This window comes from Chiloscyllium punctatum, unplaced genomic scaffold, assembly GCF_047496795.1.
Source record: "Chiloscyllium punctatum isolate Juve2018m unplaced genomic scaffold, sChiPun1.3 scaffold_198, whole genome shotgun sequence".
In the NCBI taxonomy this organism is placed as follows: domain Eukaryota; kingdom Metazoa; phylum Chordata; class Chondrichthyes; order Orectolobiformes; family Hemiscylliidae; genus Chiloscyllium; species Chiloscyllium punctatum.
The window spans coordinates 243028-266504 of record NW_027309932.1 but is presented as its reverse complement, the minus strand read 5'-3'; the positions used below and the strand labels follow the sequence as shown (position 1 = coordinate 266504).

General features: G+C 44.6%; 1 long non-coding RNA gene across 7 annotated transcripts in view; it reads left to right on the top strand.

Annotated features, from left to right (window-relative positions):
• LOC140471904 (uncharacterized) overlaps positions 1-23477 on the top strand; it is a 65057-nt gene that overhangs the window by 34791 nt on the left and 6789 nt on the right. For 6 of the 7 annotated variants that reach the window (XR_011957252.1, XR_011957251.1, XR_011957250.1 and 3 more), the window contains 2 exons: positions 337-443; positions 11101-14017. This is a non-coding gene — a long non-coding RNA (uncharacterized lncRNA). Of the gene's footprint in view, positions 1-336; positions 444-11100; positions 14018-23477 lie in introns of those variants that run through there. The other variant, XR_011957255.1, reaches the window with a different exon arrangement.

The window sequence follows — 23477 nt, the reverse complement described above, 5'->3', positions numbered from 1 at the left end:
TGGGGGAACTGTGGCTAGAGGTGCTCGTTGGTCCTTCAACCAATCAGAATGAATGAGGGGCGGGGTAATACTCAACCACGTGATAAACTTCACTGACAGCACAGTGTTGTTGTGACCAAGGCATTGGAAATGTGTGAAGGTGCAGGGCAGGGGGAAGGAAAAACATATTGACCAGGAAGAGGAGGAAATTTTCATGGTATGGGATGAGAGGTTTTACAGAACTTGGTGCACGTAGTAAAACACAAATTAAAAAATCCCAAATTCTGCACCATTTTCCCTCCCGATAATGCATTTTGCTCTCCCTGAAATATCAACTGTGTGTTTCTCCGTCCACAGATACCAGTGATCAGTGCTAAAGCCCGATTGCCTGTGGAGAAGGTGATGTTTGACTTCCTTGTACAGCTACAGTTCGTGTGGTGAAGGTGCTCCTACAATGTGTTTGGGTAAGAGCTGTTATAGATTATTCACTCAGCGACAGTGAAGAATTGACAAAATGTGTGCAAATCAACAACAGTTGTTTTTTTTTATCATGTTTATAATTCCACAGACATATGATTGAGAGCTTGTGACATAAGGCCACAGCTGGAGATATTAGGTCAGGTGATCAAAAGAATTGCCAAATAAGCAGGTTTTCAGGAATACCTTAAAGGAGGAAAGCAGGTCTGAGGGGGTTAGGGTGGGAATTCCATACCGTGTTGCCTTGGCAACGGTAGAAACAGCTAGACAGGTGAAGCATTTATTAAACATATCGTTGGGAGTCTGAAAGAAAATGAGTTGTCGAGGTCTCACAGATTGTGTGGTTCAGGGAGACAGGGATGTTCACAGCCAGGAATTACATCAAGGGTGAGAATTTTAAATTGTTGCTTGTTAATAGGAGCCTTTTGATGAATCAACAAGTTTTGGTACAAGTGAGCGCTTGGGCAGTAGGGTTTTAGATACTCTTGAGATTACATGGAAGTTGAATGTGGGAGGCTGGCCAGGAGTGTGTTTGGATAATGAAGTCTGGAGATAACACAGGGATGGACGAGTATTTCAGTAAATGAGCTGAGACTAGGGTGGAGTTGGGTGATGTCACTAGTGTAGAAATAGTGCTTTTGGAGTTGGGCTGCTCCTCCTCCTCCTCATCACTCCCCCTCCCCAATTCACAGATATTGTTCCTTGTTCTACCTGTCTGTCTTTTCTGGTTATGTCCTTCTCTCCCATTCTGCTACAAACTAATATTTGACCCCACCGTTGTTGCAAAAACCTACTCCATCAATATATGTAAATGATATAGAAGATGGTATCAGCAATAACATTAGCAAATTTGCTGATGACACAAAGCTAGGTGGTAGGGTGAAATGTGATGAGGATGTTAGGGGATTACAGGGTGACCTGGACAAGTTAGGTGAGTGGGCAGATGCATGGCAGATGCAGTTTAATGTGGATAAATGTCTGGTTATCCACTTTGGTGGCAAGAACAGGAAGGCAGATTACTACCTCAATGGTATCAAATTAGGTAAAGGGGCTGTTCAGAGAGATCTGGGTGTTCTTGTCCACCAGTCAATGAAGGCAAGCATGCAGGTACAGCAGGTCGTGAAGAAGGCTAATAGCATGCTGGCCTTCATAACAAGAGGGATTGAGTATAGAAGCAAAGAGGTGCTTCTGCAGCTGTACAGGGCCCTGGTGAGACCACACCTGGAGTACTGTGTACAGTTCTGGTCTCCAAATTTGAGGAAAGACATTCTGGCTATTGAGGGAGTGCAGCGTAGGTTCACGAGGTCAATTCCTGGAATGGCAGGATTGCCTTACACGGAAAGACTGAAGCGACTGGGCTTGTATACCCTTGAGTTTAGAAGACTGAGAGGGGATCTGATTGAAACGTATAGGCTTATGAAAGGACTGGACACTCTGGCAGGAGGGAACATATTTCCGTTGATGGGGGAGTGCCGAACCAGAGGACACAACTTAAAAATACGGGGTAGACCATTTAGGACAGAGATGAGGAGAAACTACTTCACCCAGAGAGTGGTGGCTGTGTGGAATGCTCTGCCCCAGAGGGCAGTGGAGGCCAAGTCTCTGGATTCATTTAAGAAAGAATTGGATAGAGCTCTCAAAGATAGTGGAATCAAGGTTTATGGAGATAAGGCTGGAACAGGATACTGATTAGGATGATCAGCCACGATCATACTGAATAGTGGTACAGGCTCGAAGGGCAGAATGGCCTACTCCTGCATCTATTGTCTATTGTCTATTGTCTATTGTCCATCCCGACTCTCCCTTTCCTTTCTGAATTCCCTGTATTTGGTGTCCCTTAAGGATCTCTCCTTGGTCCCTCCTGTGTCTCACCTACACACTGCCAGGAGGTGACATTGTGCAAAAGCACCGTGTTAGGTTTCACATGTACACTGACGATGCCCAGCTCCCCCTCCCCACCATCCCTCCCCATTACTCAGTTATCAAACTGCTCATCACACTCCCACTACGCGATTGGCTGCAATTTCCTGCAACGGAACATTGCAATGGTTAAACCCATTGCCTTCAGTTGCTATTACAAATCACTTTCCCTTACTGCTGAGCCCCTCCCTCTCCCTGGGAACTGTCTGAGGAAGAACCACACTCTCTACAATATTGCTCTCATATCTGACCCCAAGGTGACCTTCTGATCAGACATCTACACAATCACAAACACCAGGAATTACAATCTCTTAAAATGTTGCTTCTCTCCACCTCACCCCAGCTCCATTGCTTATGAAACCCCTGACCTGTGTCGGTGTTGCCTTAAACTTGACGAATCCAAAACAGAATCCGTGATTCTGTGACTGACCCAGAATCTGGTTCCAGACTCCCTCATGATGAGAAACATCCTCTCAGTATTTACCCTGTCAAACTCCTTAAGAATCCTACACATTACAATGAGATCCCCTCTCATTCTTCCCAAATCCAGTGAGTAAAGTCCCAACGTCTTCAGCCTTTTCTTAAAAAATAATCCCTGCAAACCAGGGTTCATCCCAGTCAATCTTCTGTGAAATGCCTCTGATGAAATGATGTATTTCCTTAAATAAAGGGACCAAACCTTCTGTCATTACTCCAGATGTGGTCTGACTCGCACTTTATAAAGTTCCTCTTAGGTATATACTCCAAACAACTCCCTTTAAACTTGCACAGATGTTGTTGGAAATGCTCAGCTGGTCATGCAGCATCTGTGAAGAAAAATCAGTTAAAGTTTCGGGTCTGGTCACCCTTCCTCCGATACGTTAACTCTAATTTCTTTTCACAGATGCTGCTAGACCTGCTGAGCTTTTCCAGAAACCTCTGTTTCTCTTCCTGGTTTACAGCATCTTCAGTTGGTTCGGTTTTCATATCCTTTAAACTTACCATCTCTCTTCTAGAATTTGTCATTTCCACCTTGGAAAAAAGATTCACATTTGTTTGGACTCCCCTACTCTGGGGGGAAAAAAGAAACGATGGCTAGTCACACTATCATTGCTCCTCATAATTTTATAAAGTTCGATAAAGCCACCTAAAGTGTCCAGTGCTGCAGGGAAGTAGCCTCAGCCTATTCAGCCTCTCCCGATGGTTCAAATGTTCCAATACTGGCAACACCCTGGAAAAAAATTTCTGAACTCTTGCAAGTTTCCCAACATCTTTCGCAGGGAGACTGGAATTGAAAGCAGTCTGGGGATTCCAAAAGTGGCCGAGCCAATAAACTGTGCAACCGAACCATGATCTCCCAACGCCTATACTCAATGCACTGCCCAATAACAGCTAACATACCAAACACCACTTTGACCGACCTGTCTACCTTCAACCACACTTTCAAGGAACTATCAACCCACACTGCATGGTCTGTTTGTCTGTCAACACTTCCCAGGAACTTGTCATTAAGAGGTTGAGTCCTATTCTGGTAACATCTTTCTGAAATCAGGGAGAGCACAATTGAATACAGTATTCTAAAACTGGCCTCACCAATGCCCTACTCAGCCACAATGTGCCCTCCTAACCCCTATACTCAGTGACAGAATCCCTACAGTATGGAAACAGGCCTTTCGGCCCATGAGACCATCCCAACCATCGGAACAGCATTCCACCCTAACTCTGTAACCTACCATTACCCAAAGCTCATCCAGCTAACCTGCATGGCTTTGGATTGTGGGAGGAAATTAAGAGCACCCAGAGGAAGCCCACGCAGACGCACAGGGAGAATGTGTAAACACCACACAGACAGTGGAATCGAACTAGAGTCCATTTATTGGTCAGCACATTCCATTAAATGTTAGTGTCCCAAACACCATGTTCAGCACCTGATCTCCCTGAAACTCTACTTTCCAAGATCTATGCAGTTGTTCTGAGCCCTTTAGAAGGAATTAAGGTGAGGAGGATAAAACTGGAACAGAATTGAGTTTTAGATCTGTAAAATAACTCTCCATCTTCCCCCTCTGTTCCCCCCGTCTTCCCCCACTCTGTCTACTCCCTCCGTCTCCCCCCACTCTGTCTGTACACCCCCTCTGTTGGCCTGTTTTTCTCCCCCCCCCCCCCCCCCCCCCCGTTGGCCTGCCTCCCTCCCTCTGTCGTCCTGTTGTCCCCCCTCCCTCTCTCAGCCTGTCCCCACTGACCTGTCTCTTCCCCCCACCTCCCAATCAGCCTGTTCCCCCTCCCCCCTCTGTCAGCCTGTTCCCCCTGCACCCCCCCACCCCGGTCTGTTCCCCTCACCCTTTCTGTCAGTCGCAGCCCACCCCCGTTCCCCTCCTCTCTTATCCCACTTTCTGTCCCGACCCGTCTCTGTGCCACCCCTCTCTATCCCCCGCTCTTTCCGCATCCATTTCGGTCCCACCCCTCTCGATCTGCCTACCCTCCCTCCCAGTCCCCTAGTTCTGTACTCCCCCACTGCAGGGCAAATATCTTGTCTATTTACCCTATCCATGCCCAGCCTGATTTTAAAAATCTCTTTCAGGTCACCACTCAGCCTCTGACGCTCCAGGCAAAACAGCCTATCCAACCCTGGCAACATGCTATAATTCTTTTCTGATCTCTTTTAAAGTTTAAGAACATCCATCTGATAGGAAGGAGAACAGAATTCTATGGGATATTGATTCAGCAACTTTTGCAATGTCCTGTACAGCTGCAATATGACCTCCCAACCCCTATACTCAATGCTCTGACCAGTAAAGACAAGCAGACCAACTGCCGCCTTCACTATCCTATCTACTTGCTACTTTACTGTCAAGGAACTATGAACCTACACTCCAAGGTCTCTTTAGCAGCACTCCCCAGGAATTTACTATTAACTGTATAAGTCCTGCTAAAGTTTGCTTTTCCAAAATGCAGCAGCTCGCATTTTTCTAAACTGAACTCCTCAGCCCATTCACCCATCTGATCCAGATCCTCTTGTACTCTGAGGTAATCTTTTTCACTGTCTACTACACCTCCCATTTTGGTGTCATCTGCAAACTTACTTACAATACCTCTTATGTTCACATCTAAATCATGGATATAAATGACAAAAAGTAGTGGATCCAGCACCGATTCTTGTGACACTCCACTGGTCACAGGCCTCCAGCCTGAAAAGCCCCCTCTGCCTTCTACCTTCGGGCCAGTTCTGTACTCCATGCGATCTAACCTTGCTGACCAGTCTCCCATGAGGAACCTTGTCAAACACGTTACTGAAGTCCATGTAGATCATGTCCATGCTCTGACCTCAGCAATCTCTTTGTTACTTCTTCAAAAAAACGGAGTCAAATTCATGAGATATGATTTCCCATGCACAAAGCTGTTATTAGTATCCAGGATTTAACTCTGCACACTGGGGTCTGCGTTGCCCAGTTATAGGTGTTAATATTCTGGATGAAGTTCAAGTATGCCAGCATTTTGTCAGTGACTGTGTATTGAGTCTTGTTAATGTCACCAACACAGGTGAGTTCCTTTTGAAAGGCAGTCTCTGTATCCCTTGCCCACCAGGAAATAGTAGTGGTGTCCTTACCTCTGGACCAGGAGGATCAGGCTCAGAGTTGAGTAACAGCATCTTTGAAGAGGCTGATTAGTAAACCTGCCCAAGCCACCAGTCCATACTGTCTCCCAGCTGTCTCTGCCTGAGCCTCCAAACAGAACCATCCTGTAGTTTCTCTCCTGTCAGACTCTCCCATTGCACAGTTTGTCCAGGATCCCCTCCTGCTGCTGCACTGATCCTGTCCCTCACTGACCTGTCCATCGCCCAGTGTCCTCCACTTTCATTCACTGTTCACAATCCCATTGACCCAGTCCTCCCGCCCCGCCCCCTCCACTCTATAGAGACTGCTCAGTGGTTAGCACTGCTGCCTCACAGCACCAGGTAACCGGGTTCGATTCCGGCCACGGACGACTGTCTGTGTGGAGTTTGCGCATTCTCCCTGTGTCTGAGCGGGTTTCCTCCCACAATCCAAAGATGTGCAGGGTAGGTGAATTGGCCAGTCTAAATTGCCATAGTATTAGTTACATTAGTTAGGGGGCATGGGTTTGTGTAAGTTAATGTTTGGAGGGTCAGTAAGGACTTGTTTGGCCGAAGGGCCTGTTTCCATACTGTAGGGATCCTGATATATTGGGTAGCAGCTGCTGCCAATCACCCAGACTCCTGTATGATCGGGTTCACGTGCTGTAGGAGGGGAGACAAGTGCACGGGTGCAGTGCTGGCCAATTGTGGGAGTATGAGCAGTATAGGTCAGTGCCTGGGAAGGAGGCTGTGGGTGTGAGGGATTAATCTCTCATTAGCAGCTTCATCCCTCTAGGAGCAGGACCCAGGGGAATGGCCCTTCTCTTGCTACCCTGACATGTGATCAGACTATCAGTGGAGCAGCGTTTTGCAGAAAGTTATCAGAACTCTTTTGTGAAGATTCACGGTTGTTATGGAAAGGGACAAGGATGGGGCTGCAGTTTGAATTCTAATTTGGCTCATTTTAGTTAGATGGGTCTTGGCCAGAGTGTGCAGGAAGCAGTGTATGCAGGATGGTTCTCATCAGGAGCTAGGAAACTGAATTCGAAGAGAGAGTGTGTGTGAGAACTGGGTGTGGAGGAAAGGAGTGGGGGGATTGGTTTGGATTTCAGTTCACAGAAGAGAGAAATTGTGAGACTGAGGTTTAAAGCTTTGGGAGAAACAAGAAAACTACAGTTTAATACTACAATTGTCTTATGAATTTCCATCCTGTATTAACAGTGGTAACTTGTGTGCTCTGTTGTATGGTACTGAAAGGGTGGATTTGCGGATGAGAAATTCAAATTGAACTTCATGTTCAGATCTGATAGTTACTTGATCCGTGCCGATCTGAATATCATTGGCCTTTTCATCTGGAAGGAAAGGTGTGCATTCTGTCCGTGGGTGAATATTTCAAATCTCAGTGTGACTGGAAAAGTACTGAGACACAGCCAAGTCCATGTCAGCGTGGTGAGTGTGGAGAGAGATTTCATTTGTTTTTGAAATTCTGAAAAATCATGGCACATTTCCCAGGAACAATTAAGCCACAACTTTGCTTGGTAGAAGGACAAATCTTTAATTAACCATGCAACCAGAAAGACACAAGGATACCTGCACCATAGTACAAACGATGACAATGGGATTGTTGTAAAGGAGTTCATTCTCGATCATGGATTGTAATCCATTGGCATTGTCCCGTCGGTTCCAGTGCCGTGGGGAAATACTGGAAATGTGATTAATGTAATGTAGGTTTCAGTTATTAAACTGTAAAAAGTGCAGAACAATTTACAAGGATGTTGCCAGGGCTCAGGGGTCTGAGTTATAGGGAGAGGTTGGACAAGTGAGGATTTTATGTTTAGAGCAGAGGAAACTGAGGGGGTTCTTTTCTAGAAGTGTATAAGACCATGAGAGGCATGGATAAGGTGAATACACTCAGTCTTTTTCCCAGGAACTCAAGGATTGGACGGATTGATTGGATCAGTTTAAGGTTAGAGGAGAAAGAATAAAAGGGAAGCTGAGGGGCAACTGTTTTACACAGAGGGTGGTATGTATATGGAATGAGCTGCCAGTGGAAGTGGTTCAGGCAGGAACACTCACAACAGGTAAAAGACATTTGGACAAATACATGGATAGGAAAGGGTCAGAAGGGCCAAGTGCCGGGAAATGGGGTTAGCGTGGATGGACATTCTGGTCAGCATGAGCCAGTTTGGGCCAAAGGGCCTGACTGCTGCAGGATGCTGTAACTCTAAGTGCATTTGCTATTTCTCCCACTAACTCTGTTGGTATCCTGGGATGTATTCCATCAGGGCAAGGAGACTTGTTTACCTTTAGCTCCATTAACTTGCCCAGCTCTAACTGTTTCACGATAATGGTCATTTCAAAATCCTCACCTTCCTCAGTCTCCTTATCAATTACTGGCATGTTCTTCGTATCCTCCACTGTGAATACTGACTACTGTGTGCTCATATTCCTGAACCCTGCTGGATAGGAATAACTGGGCACAGAACTCTGAGAGGTCTTCTTTGAGTCTTTATTGATGAGACACGGCAGTTACCTGGATAGTGTACATGCAAAACACCTCCAGGCAGCATCAGGTAACCCCCCGCCTGTCCGATGTGCCACTCCCACTCTTATACCTTTGTGGTTTGGGACTTTGAATAGAGACTGTCTCTCAGTATTATCTCCATGGCAACAGCAATTAGAAAGTCAAGTTCAGTTCAGCACTTTGTGGTTAAAACACACACCACTCCCCCCACACCCCTGTGGCTCCCTCAAGTATCTGACAGGCGCTTCAGTTTCAGTGGGGTATCTCTCAGGATTCTGATGTGGGGGAGCCGGTGGTGGGGTGGACAAACTTATAAATCACACAACACCAGGTTATAGTCCAACAGGTTTATTTGGAAGTACAAGCTTTTGGAGTGTGCTGTGATTTTTAACTCGATCAGGATTGTCCCGATGGTAACAGTTAAGTGCTTCAACAATTCCAGAGGCCATATGCTCCCTACACAATAGGTTCCCCTCTAGCAGGGTAAACTGCTATTCTGTCCCTGGGGATAGCTACTTATCACTTTTTATCCCCAATCCCATGCTTTCTGTTGATCTTTGAAGTTTTTCTAATCTCCTCGTTTCTCCTTGGTCTTTGCCAATTTGTATGCTTTCTATTTCAGTTTGATAGACTCCCTTATTTCCTTAGACACCCAGGGCAGATTACTCCATTTCCTACAGTCCTTCCTTTTCACTGATATATACTTTTGCTGAGCACTTCGAAAAATTTCTTTGATATTCCTGCACTGTCCGTCAACTTTCCCACCATAAAGTCTTTGCTTCCAGTCTACATTAGCCAACTCCTGCCTCATCCTATTGTAGTCTCCTTTGTTTAAGCACTGGATCTTGGGATTGGATCTAATTTTCCAGCATTCCAGCTGTGTTCTAAATTCAACGAGATTTATCAGAAGTCTTTTATCAGATTACGAGGTGAGACAATGTTAGCTGGGTGTTTTGCGTTTCATTCTCAAAGACCTTGGCTTTGTAGTAAAGTATAGGATAGATATTCACACAGAGTACTCTGGACGGTGTGAATGTACTGCACAGTCTAAAACCATAAATCACTGTCCCCCTCAGTTTAAAATAGCAAAATCATTATCTCCTATATGCTTCCTCACTACCTAAGTTTGGAACGCTAAACCACCTGACTATCCTGCATTTTCCAAAATCTCCTTTGGTGAAGATGGTGAGTTTTGGATTCATCTTTCCAGTTATTACCGTAAGAAGATAAGCACTGGGCACAGGGGAGGCAATGCAACCCTTTGAACCAGCTCCACCATTTAATACGGTGATGATTGAGCTCACCTTGGTCTCAGCTGGATTTTCCCGCCTGCTCTCTCTCTCTCACCCTTCAACTCATTGCAAATTCAACATCTGTATCTCTTCATTAAATTGGCTCATTGTCCTGGCATCCACCGCATTTTGAATAGGGAATTCCACAGATTCACAACACATTGAGACAAGTACATTCTTCTTCATGAGAATATAATAGAGTCCCTATAGTGCAGAACCAGGGTATTCATCCATCGAGTCCACACCAACCTATCCCTGTAACCCTGCATTCCCCATGGCTAATGGCCTTACCGGCACAAACATGGACACTGTGGACAGTTTAGCATCGGCAATCCACCTAACCTACACATCTTTGGACTGTAGGAGGAAGCTCGAGCACCCTGGAAACCCACCCAGACATGCTGAGAACGTATAAACTCCACACAGTCGCCTCTGGCTGAAATAACAGCCGGGTCCCTGACGCTGTGAGGCAGCAGTGCTAACCACTGAGCTACATCTGCTTAAAATCTGCTACCCCTTATTAACCTCCCCAGTCTGCAATTGGCTAAATCCTTACGTCAGAAATCAGGTTGTGGAAGCAGATGTCTCTGTAAAATCCAGTAACAGCCTGTGTTTGAATGGGGATCCTATACCCAAGACCCTCCAGCCCTCACTTTTCATTCACTATCCATAAACATGTCTCCAGTGGCTTCATGGGGGCTACAACTCCCACAATCCCTGAGGGACCACACATGTGCGGGGAAGCCCAGCACTGCACATGTACAGAATATGGGCGGATTTTGGAGCATGTTCTTTGGGGTAATTAGCGGAAAGCATTTGACATTGTGATTGGCTGGAGGTGGAACGTATCAGCTTGTAGTACTGATGGGTTGGGGGGGAGGGGGGGGGGTCAAAGTGTCACCACACCCACATGGGCCCAAGTTCCATCCCCAACTTGTCATAATGCTGGGAATCGACCAATGGGAAACAAAGAAGGGTCTTACCCATTCTCCCAGACTGAAGGTTCCTCTTCTGTACAGGATCTGCTACCACCCTTTCTGTTTCCTTTTGATTTATTCTCCTGTAACATTATTGACTTGCAGTAACTGAAGGGAAATGGAGTAAACCCAGAAAGGGTGCAGAGTCTAACCAGGACAGGAAGTGGTGGCATGGATCTGTTTACCAGTCACTCCATGAGAATGGGGGCAGGTACATTAGGGACAGCAGAGGCAGAATGGTGGGAGAGTTTAAGTGAGCTGGAGGGTTACAGCTTTGGGGGAAGAAAGGGGAAAAAGATATTCCAGAGAAACTAGAATAGTCTGTTCTGATTCTCTAATATGTACATATTCCTTTTATACCAGGGTGCTAGATGGTGAAGATTTGCAGACTGAAATCTCAAAATCATGTGCAGATCATGATAAAGTTAACCAGCATTTGAAGAACCAAAGATGGAGAATCACTCGGCCAAAATCCTGCAACACTCTCCCTCCCAGCATTGTCGGTCTCTCTGCGCCAAATGGACTGTGACTGGTACAAGACAGCAGCTCACTACCATCTTCTCAAGGGTAACGAGAGATGGGGAATAAATGCTGGCTGAGCCAGTGATGCCCATATCCTGGAAATGGTTTCTATCTCTAGTTGCTGAAACCCGGTTGATGTTACTGCAGGATGAAGAGGGACGCTGAGTGTATCCTCCAGGAGGCAGCACCATCACATTACCCCTGCCTACACCCCCACAGTAACACAGCAACATCACTGGAACAAAAGGCAGTGAAACCAAAGGAGGACTGAGATATAGTTCTTCGAGATAAAGTCATAAAAGGGGATTGAAATTCAGCAGGAACAGGAGACTGAGCTGGATGGTCAGCTGTTTCCCATTGACTGGTGGTGCAGGATTGAAAGGCCGAATGCCCTCCTGCTGCTATCTCCCAGGTATGTATATAGTCATGGAGCCTGGGTAGGAAGAAGTGGGCAGGGATTCTCCAGGAGATTGCACTTCCACAACAGTTTTCAGAGAGGGATGGTTTGATGGATTTTATTTAACATTTGTCTTTAACACAAGGTTTGTGAATTTGATTTTAAAATATTGTAGCTATTTATTCCACAATAAATAAAACTAAAAGAAAAGAAATGAAACTATCTGAATATAAAAGTTTTTAAAATTTTAAACACCCTGTAAAACAAATCCTGTCTACTCCCAGACACCATCACTTTCCAGCTACTCAAACTCCAGGGAAATATTCCCTCCCTCTCTGAACCTTTGTTTGATTTAACTGCTTTTCAGTTCTCATTCTGTGAGCTGTGAAGCGTTCTTTATTCCCCATTTCTCCAACCCAGAAGTGTTATCACACATAGCTGAGCAACCTTCCCACATTAACATCATCATTACACCATTTTGGTTCACATATAATCACCAGCAGTAAACCACCCATGTAACCAATTGAATATTTATAAACAATGCCCCTTGCAGGCAAAGCAAACCATTACAAATGACAAAGTGGGAAGGGACCAAATCAAAGTAGAGTTGGGGGTGAGGAGGCAGCGATGGAGATAAAGCACTGTATCCACTGCGGTGCCTATCTCTATCTAAATGCGTCAGGAGAATTGATACACACTATATGCTCCTTTGCCAAGGGCACCCTGTTGTGTCGCCTTTATCCTCAATCATAGAATAGAATCCCGACAGTTTGGAAGGACAGCATTGGCCCATCAAACCCCACCAACTATCCAAAGAGCACTCCACCCCTGTAACACTGCATTTCCCATGGCTGATCTACTGAGTCTGCACAATCCTGGACACTGGACAATTTAGCATGACTGATCCACCTCACCCACAAATCTTTGAACTGTGGGAGGAAACCAGAGCACCTGGAGTGGAACCACACAATCATAGGGGAATGTGCAAACTCCACACAGGCTGTTGACCAAGGCTGGACTCCAATCTTATACCTGGTGCTGTGAAGCAGCAGTGCTATAGAGCAATTTAAATCAAAATAGATGATCCCTGCTCATTGCTGTTTGTGGAGACTTATTGCCCAGAGAGACATCCTGAGATTCAGAAAGAGACAATATGAATTCAGTCAACTCCTGCTGAGTTAATGTGATTACCAACAACATCAATACTCCAACAGTGTCATCAGACCTCGTACCTACTCTATCATTTACGATTTTTAACCCATGGGAAGTTTGTTACCACCTTCGATGACAGCCATAATGCTCTGGCCACTTTGACGGAGCCAGTGCAAGTCAGTTCTAATAGTTATCAACAGATTGAATCTAAACAGGATGCCCCACAACAGGAAGTGCTCTGACACTCAATGCCTGGAAGTCAAGGTGATTTTCCTAAAACCACTCACGTCTGGCAATACCATTGAAGATATTTTATGCAGTAACCTTTCAGTCTCGATTTCCAGTTCCAGTCCATGAAGCAGCCAGTAACATGCACTAGTGAATTGAATTCTAACAGCAGCATTTCCCTGGCAGGAGAGATTGAGGAGCTTGAAGCTGTCTTCTCTGGAGTATCTAAACATGAAACACTTCAAAGGAACAAAAATCTTCAAGAGCTCGAGAGGATAGATACAGGAAGGATGTGCTCCTAGGCTGGTGTGTCTGGAATGAAATAAACGCTAATTACAGTATCTTTACCCAGCATCCCCTTTAGCTGCGTAACTGTTTAAGATTTATTTGCTGCTCTAATTACACTCCCAGTTTTAACTACTGTCATGTTGATGACTATGCAAATGTATAAAATATAATTTAATCTATCCCAAAACCTCTCTGTATCTGTGTCTCACTTGTGCTCACCGAGACACTCATTCAATCTGATCTCTTTACAAACTCTGCCCTGATTTTTCTTTCGAGGGCTCAGAATGAAATATTCACAGAATTGTTCCTGTGCAAAAGGAGGCTGATTGGCTCATCAGCTCTCCAAAGGATCACCTCACTGAATGCCATTCTTCTCCCTTTACCCCATAAACCTTCCCATTCATCTTCTTCCAAAAACACCAGCGAGTTCACAACTAACCACAGCGATCAGATTTGTTTTGTTTGTTCGTGGCATCATGGCATCACTTGCTGGGGCAGCATTTGTCATCCATTCTAACTGCCCAAGAGATGGTTCAGAGTCAACCCCATTATTCAGTGTCTGGATTCACATGGAGGCTGGACCAGGTCAGAACTAACAGTTTCTCAGACCCAATGACATGAAGAGTTGATTTCTGGCCTATTATCTTTTTTCTGAAATGATAATGAATAATTTTTGCAGTTGAATTAAAAGTGAAAGACCAAAATGTGTTTTATTCTGATTGTGCACATCCTCCTATTTTCTCAGTTGTTATTGACAGTCTCATTCCCCTCGCACCAGAACCTGTTCCAGAGAGTGTTACAGAAAAGGCAGAATGGTCAGCTGCAGGTTGTCACCTGACCGGTCACTGGATCCAAAAGTTCACTCTCCACAGATGCTGCCAGATCTGCTGATTATTTTTTCCAGCAATTTCTGTTTTTGTTCCTGATTTTCCAGCATTTGCAGATGTTTCGTTTTTGAATATTGATCTTGTCTGTAGCAGAGGAGTTTATTGATGAGTTTGGAGAGTTTTGAACATTGCAACTTAGGCCACAAATCAGCCATGATCTGTTGAATGGCAGAGCAGGGTTGAAGGGCTGAATGGCTTCCTCCTGTTCCACTGAAAGTTATCCATCGGCAGCTTGTGGTAACATTTCCCCTCACTGCTCACTTCACCTCCATGTCGAACACACTGTTACCGACTGAACAAACCTCCTGTGTTTGAACTAAACCTGCTCATGTTCAGTGACTCCCTCTACTGCCACCCGGGTTTAACTCTCATCATGGAATGCTGTCTCGTGTTACTGCGGGAATGCCCACAGGGAATAATCCTGGAGTCTGTATCCCCTGGGATCCAAAAGTCCTGTTTATTTCCTTCTTCCTATTACATTCTGGCGTTGAACTCTCCATTTCAATCCATTCTCCTGTCATGCTCTTCAATATGTCCATGTAGGTGGACTAGAGGCAGCTGGCACCTGAGATTGTATCTGCCTCCCCCACAATCAGGGATTTGGGAAAACACTCAGACAATGACCTATCCATCTGATTGTTGACTCAGACAGATAGGCAGAAAGAAAGATGCACATTTAGATAGCACCTTTGATGACCTGGGGCAATGAAGCATGCTTCAACCCAATAATTTCAACCTCAAATCTCTGAAAACACAGACACAAAGCTTCCTACTTTTACCAGGTTGTCTCTCAGCCTCCTCTTTTCTTTAGAAAAGAGTTTTAAGCTGTTAAGCCTTTCCTGGTGATTATAACTACTGTGTTTCTGTCAGATTTGTGACTGAACCTTTATTTTCCTGTTGTGAGTGATGCTAGTAGCAGAAACAGTTCCTGACCTGTGAGGGTTTCGGTTGGAGTATTTATATTTACACTTTCATTCTCACCCTCACATACAGTGTGAAATTGATGTAAAACAGAAGGAAAGGATTGAGTGAGCACCCACAGAAACACAAAAGGCAGCATGTGTACCTGAGTTGAATGAACCTGGACTTAGGAAAATATGACAACAATCACAACTAGTTAGAATTACAGAATCCCTTAGGCGCACAAAGAGACTATTCAGTCCATCGAGTCTGCAATGACTTGCTGTCCCACCCTACCTCCATAACCCCACATTTAGCATGGCTAACCCAACCCACCTAAACTACACACTACAGGCCATGTTAGCACGGCCAATCCATCAAACCTGCACATCTGTGGGAGGGTCACATATTATGTCTAAGTGCTCAGGATTGTAGATGAAGGCTTGTGTTACAAATACTTGACTGACCCAAATCCTCTTTTTTTTTTCAAAATAAAATCTGGGGGAAACTGCAGCCAGGAAGATTTCCAATTATCTCATGAGGAAGAGATTTCAAAACTCGTGCCACTGACCCAGGGGGCGCTGTGAAGTCACAGAGATCTGGGAGCCAACAGAAATGTAATGAGTTGTGAGCAAGGTGGGGGTGAGACAAGGACAAAAACAGTCTGTCACACGGGGGAAGGCAGCAGAGATTAAATTGCAGAAATGGTAGTCCCTCAAGGCCATGGGGAATGGAGCTAAGGCTGGGAAAGAAACCAGGAAACAAGGTGAGCAGCTGTCAAAGAAATACATTGACAAAACAGAGTACGCAGTCTGAAATTGTTGCTCTCATTGGTGAGTACAGAACGCTGTAAAGCCTGGATCACTCTATTACAGCCAACCCATGCAGGATAGGCCAAGTGGCCTCGATCTGTGCTGTAACGTTCTGATAAATTTATTCTGACATTTGGAATTCAGGTTGGATGATGTTCATAAATTCTCAAATTGGACTTGAGTTTAATATTCTGGAGAAATGTTAAATCAATCACAATGATCCCATTCTGCAGACTTTAGTCCGCAGCCCTGCATGTTCCAGCATCTCAGTTACATCCATGTCCTTTTATTCTAATGTGATGCTGGTTACTGCCTCTGCCACCCCATCAATGAGTTCCTGCTCCCCACCATCTCCGAGTGAAATGAATTCTCCCCTCCCATTCTTTCTGGGAATTAGTTTCAATCTAAATCCTCCAGTTTCTGACTTCTCAGTTAATGAATAGCTCCTTCCTATCCACTCGATCTGGATTCCTCAGCATTTTATCACTTCAATTAAATCTCAGCTCATCCTCCTCGGAAATCATTCCCAATCTATCCAACCTTTTCTCAGAGCAGAAATTTTCCAATTGTAGAAATATTCTGATCAATCTCCTGTGTACCCTCTATGGTGTGATCACATTAACCCTGGAATAAGGGGATCAGAAATGTGTGCAGTACTTTAACTGTGGTCAAACAAATGTTCCTGACATTTCCCATGTCACCTCCGTGTTCTTGTGGTTGTCGCTCTCACAAGAAGTGTCCTGATTTTCCCACATGGAACTGGATGTGCACTCCATGGGACTGGGTTTCCCTACCATATGTTTATTTGTTAACTAATCCTAAATTAACTTCAGATTAAAACAACATTATCAGCTACCCACCAATCAACTTTTTCCATTATACTCAAGTCACCTTACTTTTTAAAATCTCTTTAAAATTATTACTATCTAAACACAACAGGCTTTAATTTGCTGATCAAGTCTTAAGATGTCTCCACTGTTACAATCACTTGAAGATTATCTTTACCTTCAGCTACATTTGGTGAATTGAACACTGATTGTAAATATATAAATATCAAAAGGACTTGAGTTTTATGATAATTAATCCAGTCTGACATTCTTGTTGGTTAATATCTTGAAGAGAACTGTCCTCAGAATTCCAGCTGTGCTCTGACTTCATTCACAACTGGATTTAGTTGGACTGCAGATCTTAGATCTGTTATTTCCCGGATTGCTTCACTCTGTCTATCACTTGCTGCTTATGCTGTTAGGCTCACAAGTCGTCCTCTTTGGGAACTGCATCAGGTTAACACCTCAATTTTAGGTATTCATGCTGCTGTTACTGACATGCCCTCCTGAATTCTCTCAGTTGAATGAGAATTGATACTCTGGTTTGATGGTAAGAGGTAAGTTGGTGGATATGCTTGGCCGTGATTCTGTAAGTTTTGTTGGAATACAATTCTACTGCTGTTGGTGGAAGGAAAGGGCTAAACTCTTACACTATTGGCCCCATATACTACATGCAGTTTCATGAACACTGATAGGCCAAGACATGAAATACGAGCAGCACTGTACAATGATACAGGATCACAATTGCAGTAAGGGGAGTTTAAGATCCAACTTGACACAGGAGTAGGGAAAGAAACAGTTGATGAGATTGTCTCATTCATAGTCACAAAGAGACTCTATGAGGTTATTGTACTGTTGGGGGAGAAGATGGAGAAGGTTAGGGAGACGGAGAACCCTTCAAAAGAAACTAATCTGCCTGAGAGTAGTGAGATAGAATTGATTGCCATGAATTTAACAGAAAGCTAATTGAAACTGTTTTAATCCCCAAAGGATAACAAGACTAATGATGCTTCCAATCATCATCAGAAACAAACCCCAGAATACATAGTTCGGAGATGGATTTCAATTGCCAATCATTGCCAAACATCCAACTTCTGCAATCATTGAGCAAACGTATGTGTGATTACCCAGTTCTGATGAACCAGAATATCGCTGTTCACTCTGTACAGATGGACAGCGATGTGGGGAAGTTTTGGCTGAGTGGTATTGTCTCGAGACAGTTAATCTAAAACCCCAGATAGTGTTCTGGAGACCTGGGTTCAAAGCCTGCTGCAGCAGATGGGGGGAATTTGAATTCAATAAAAAAACTTGTGAATTTAGAGTCTAATGATGACCATTCATCGATTGTCAGAAAAACCCATCTGGTTCAGTAATGCCCTTTCAGGAAGGAAGCTGCCATCCTTCCCTGGTCTGGCCTACATTGTGACCTCAGACCCACAGCAATGTGGTTGACTCTTATTTGCCCTCTGGGAAATTGGGGATGGGCAGTAAATGCTGCCGGGCCAGTGACACCCTCATCCTGTGAATGAATAAAGGAAAATAAAAATCTGTACCCAGTGTGAATCTGTACATGTTCAACAATGTTGTGAACATTTCCAAAGCTAAGATCTCAATATGCACAACTTTATGAGCTGCCAAAACCATTGTTCATTACTTGGCGTGAAAAAGAGAAAAATATCCTTCAACTGTGGCTCTCAGTAAATTGACTGGTGTCTCAGCAGGATGGATGCCGAAGTGAATCCCTTCCCCTCCCCACCCCCCCCCCCCCCCCACACACACACACACACACACACACACAGAGCAGGTGAACAGCTTCTCCCCAGTCTGACTGGTTTGGCCAGTTTCCAGGTGGGATGGGTAAAGAATTCCCTTCTGTCATTCCCCACATTTCCAGAGTCGGTCCGTTGTCTGGCTGCACTGGTGTTTTTCCATTTCAGATAAATGCTGACAGACTGTTACACACACCGTTAGCCTGCACCCCCCCCCCCCCCCCACCTCCGACTACCCCCCAAAGAACCCAGTATAAAACAGTAAACATTATCTCCTGCTGTGGAGGGAGAGGGACAGCCTGTGTTGGTCTGAGTAGCAACACTGAGCAGATTTACCGAAATGACAACTTAATCGGTGACCAGAGCAAGTTAAGCCAGTCCAAATAAAATGCATTATAGCGTAGAAAGAGCCCCATTAAATCCAAGCTGGCTCTCTGTAGCAGAATCCAATATTCTCATTCCCCATACGTACCCCAAACTCTGCAAGTTTATTTCCCTCAGAACTGATCTAATTGTTTATATCAATTATTGATCTTCTCTACTTGCATCACCATAATAGGCAACATGTTCTGCATATTTCCAGCCAATACAGTCAGCAGAAACACTTGCTCATCTCCCACTGTCTCAAAACCTCACATCTGGTCTTAATTCTTGTGCCATCACCTATCAAATACAGATATTTTTTGTCTGCTATATCTAGGTCTGTTATAATCTTGTACAGCTCTATCAAAAATATATTTAACTTGTTTATTTCAAACAAAATAGCAATTTCTTCAAATCAATCTAGTGACTGCATTTTCTTCATCAGTGAACCACTCCAGTAAGTCTGTCCTCCACACCCTGAAGATCACTCATATCCTTCCATGTTGATGTCTATTTTGTTCCACAAATCCAGATGACACAAGTTTTCTGTACAACAGCAGTAGCTTTATTATCGGACAGCTGGCAAGGATTTCAAAGCATCTCTAAAGTAGCCGAGTGTCTATTTGTACAGACTCATCTTCACAAATCTCTGCCTTACCCACAGAGACAGTATATTTAATAAGAATTAGACAAAGGCATATCAGTCACATGGGCAATTGCAATTACATAGTTTAAAGCTGGTAATTATGAATTTACAAAGCTTGATGAATGCCAATGTCCTGTGATAATGTGTGATGGATTACAGAAACTGATTATCGTATTGTTCATGATTATGTGTTGATGGGAAGAGATTAAGGCAGAAGGGTTCTTCCTTCAGTAAATGCGGGATTCACTTACCTATGCTCATATGGAGGGGAAGTAAGTCAATGGGAGCAGGAGGCAGTTTAACAAGGTTGTGCCCAGGGCTCTCCGTCTTGTCTGGAAAGGGCAAATTGCTCTATCTGAGGTTATGGTAGAATCCACATGTGTGGCTCCAAGAGGTTCTGTTTCAAAGATATGGTCTGCCTCACCCCTACTGAGGTGTTCAGTCTGTATTGGAAGAGTACAGGCCTTGTACTCTTACAATACGTCAGGAAGACCTTTGGCAGGAGAATGTTTAATCCTTGAGTCGCCAATGCATCCTGAAAGAGAAGCAAAATATGGAACAGGCCCCTCTGTGGTATTTTAACTTCCTCATCCTGACCAGGAATCTGGTGACCACAACTGGATGCACTGATTGACTATGACCTAACTAGAACTTTGTCAACCGTCTGCATCTTTTCCATGAGTATGTTATCATTCTCTCTGATAATGAAGCCCAGCATCCTTTACGTTTACTCAAAGCACTTTATGTTCTCTCTCCTTTAAGGATTTGTACACATTGTCCCGCATTCGTGCTGCCCTGCTCTCTATGTCTGTGCCATTCAAATATATATTCCCTTTCTACATTGCTTCTCTCAAAATGCATCAACTTACTGTGTGTTCTAAAGAAGAGACATATTCCACTCAAAATATTATCTCTCACTCCACACATTCTACCCCCTGGAAAACAGAACAGGACAGCACTGGAATAATTGGCCCACCATGTCTGTGTGGATCATGATTCCACCTGCCTGTACATGATCCATATCCCTGCAAACCCATGCCTGTTTATCTGTCTGTCCAAATGCCTCTTAAACATTGTGATTGTTTCTGCTTTTACCATCTCTCAGGCAAGTAAATTCTAGTCACTGACCATCTCCTGCATAAGAAACTTGTCCGACACAACTCCCTTTAAACTTGCACAGATGTTGGAAATACTCAGCAGGTCATGCAGCATCAGAAAAATCAGTTAATGTTTCGGGTCCGGTCCCCCTTCCTCAGAAATGTTAACAAATTTCTCTTCACAGATGCTGCTAGAACTGCTGAGCTTTTTCCGAAACTTCTGTTTTTCTTTCTGGTTTACAACATCTGCTGTTCTTTCGGTTTTCATTTCCTTTAAACTTGCCCCCTCTCCCCTTAAATCTATGGCCTGTGAATTGGTAATTTCCACTTGGAAAAAGATTCAGATTATTCACTCTGTTTGTCCCTCTCGGATCACTCCACAGCCACTGACTTTCCAAAGACAACAATCCGAGATTTTCCAACCTCTCCCAATCCAGGCAACATCCTGGTAAACCCATTTCCACCCTCTCCAAAGCCTCCACATCCTCCTTATAATGCGGTGCCCAACACAGCCCACAATCCCCCAAAGGTGGCCTAATGACAGTTTTATATTCACTCCCCTGACAGAAGAGGGCAAGCCTGCCATCCACCTCCTTCACCACATTCAGGGAGCTGTGAACTTGCACCTGAAGATCCCTCTGTATATCAATGCTGCTCAGGACACTTCCTTTTAGTGTATACATTGCCCTTACAATGAGCCGCCCAAAACGCATCACGTCACACTTGTCTGAATTAAAATCTATCTGCAATTTCTCCGCATAACCTTCCAACTGATCTCATCCTTGGTGTTTCCTTTGACAACATTCTTCACGATTCACAACTTCTTCACTTTGTGCCATCTACAAACTTGCTAATTAAATCATTTACATTTTCAGGCTAATCATTTATATGTATTACAAAGGACAGATGTCCTAGCTCTGACCCTTGTGGAACAGAGGCACTGGTCACAGACCTCCAGCCACCAACATGCCCCTGCACAACTGTTACTGGGAGAAATATCAAAGAGGAGCCTTGAGTTCTGTGCTGAGCAGCATGACCAATGTTTATTCAGAGCTCCTTACTAATGCAGGATGGAAGAGTTCCCTCTCTGGAATTCTGTGGATCCCCCAGCCAAGTCCAGCATTTGGATGTGTTTCTTTCATACATTCCACTAATATTTCCCCCCCTGACCCGATCTCCTGGGTTCGGGATGTCAGCTCGGATGTTTATGAGCTCCCTTTCCCAGTCTCTGATTCTCTGTCCGTCTGCAACTTCCCCTCTCAGCTCATGCAGTTGCTTTGTCAGCTCTTTCATAAATTGTTTCACTCTATCCTTGCCATTGTTCATCTCCTGCCCTCCCACTACCGTACCCTCTGGCAGCTGCATAGTCCAAATTCAAAGGGGGATTGCTCAGTTCCCTTTGCTGGGGTTGACGTCAGTTTCATTAGGATTGTGGGGAGTACACTAACCCATCCTGGCCTGTCTCTGTCAGGGCCTTAGTCAGACTAGCTTTCAGTGTCTGCTTCATTCCTTCTACTGTCCCTGAGCTCTGGGGGTGGGATGTGAGATGGGATTTCTGCTCAGTACCAAACAAGCCACAGAGCTGCTTAACTTTGTTTCCTGGAGCATGTGTCCCTTGGTCAGAATCTGCAGGGGAATGCTTCCACCCACTGAGTAAACCTGTTTATTAAGACCCAGCAGGATTTCCTTCCCTGGGATTGGGATGGGGGTGTATGTAAAATCCATCTGTAATTGTTCCCGTGGGACCCTGGGTCCCTGCGACTGGGTCCCTCCATTTTATCCCGATTGTTTTCCCTGGCTCACACTGTGTACAGACTACACCCCTGTGACAAAACCTTCTTGTTCCAGAACACCCCTGTAGTTGATCATCCGATATTGCATTTTATCCTGCTCAATATGGGCCAGCCCATGATATGGTTTTAATAATGTTTGTCTTATACAGTGGCACTGCTGGATCATCCTATGTCCTATTACTGCCCCACCCTTTTCCCATTCCTGTTTCTCCTGCTATGGGACTGTTTCTGGAAATGTCTTTAAACTTTCTTTTCTCGCTTCTGTAGCTACTGCCACTGCATCCTCCTCAAATGTCTGCACTGTTTCAGTAAGTATGCTCACCCATGCTCACTACCCCGTTGGTGTGGGGTTTCTACTTTCCTGTCAGCTCTAATCTTCATTATTGCTGCTTCACTGGGAAAGTTAGCTGCTTCCACTAACTCTCTGACCTGTTCTTCATGCTCAATGTGGCCCCCAGTCAGGATGATATACCTTCACCCAGCCCAGTCATGAACTATGCCAAAGGCATGCTGACTGTGTGCATTTTGCCTCCCTCACCCCTGGTTAATGTCCGCACTTCTGGTAGGGCTTGTGATGGTTCTCTATGTGACTGTGCAATGTGTAGACATGAACAGCTTCCTAGGTTCCCTCTCCAACTGCTCTCATTTTAGTAATTGAGGGGGTGAGGGATAAATCCTTATCAGTAACTGACAAAGATGCTCCGGTGTTAGAATCATGCAAGTGTTGGCCCCTTAACAGCACGTCAATGAATATTCATGGGCTATGCATATACCTACATGAACACAAGCCACTCACAATATGAACACCTACCTCCCTCTCTCTGCCTATGTTCCTTGTCTATGTGCCCTTTCCTGCTTCCCTTGTAACATTGTGGGTCTGATTACCCTCCCTGTACTGCAGCTATTCCCCTGTGTTTCTGTGTTTGCCTCAGCTCTCATGGCCCAATTCAGAATGTGGTTAGAATGATCTCCCACTGAGAGTCCCATGTTTATAATTACAATTATATAGTGTCCCATGTTGTCTTTTAAATACATCAAACAAATTTCATCACCACAGGT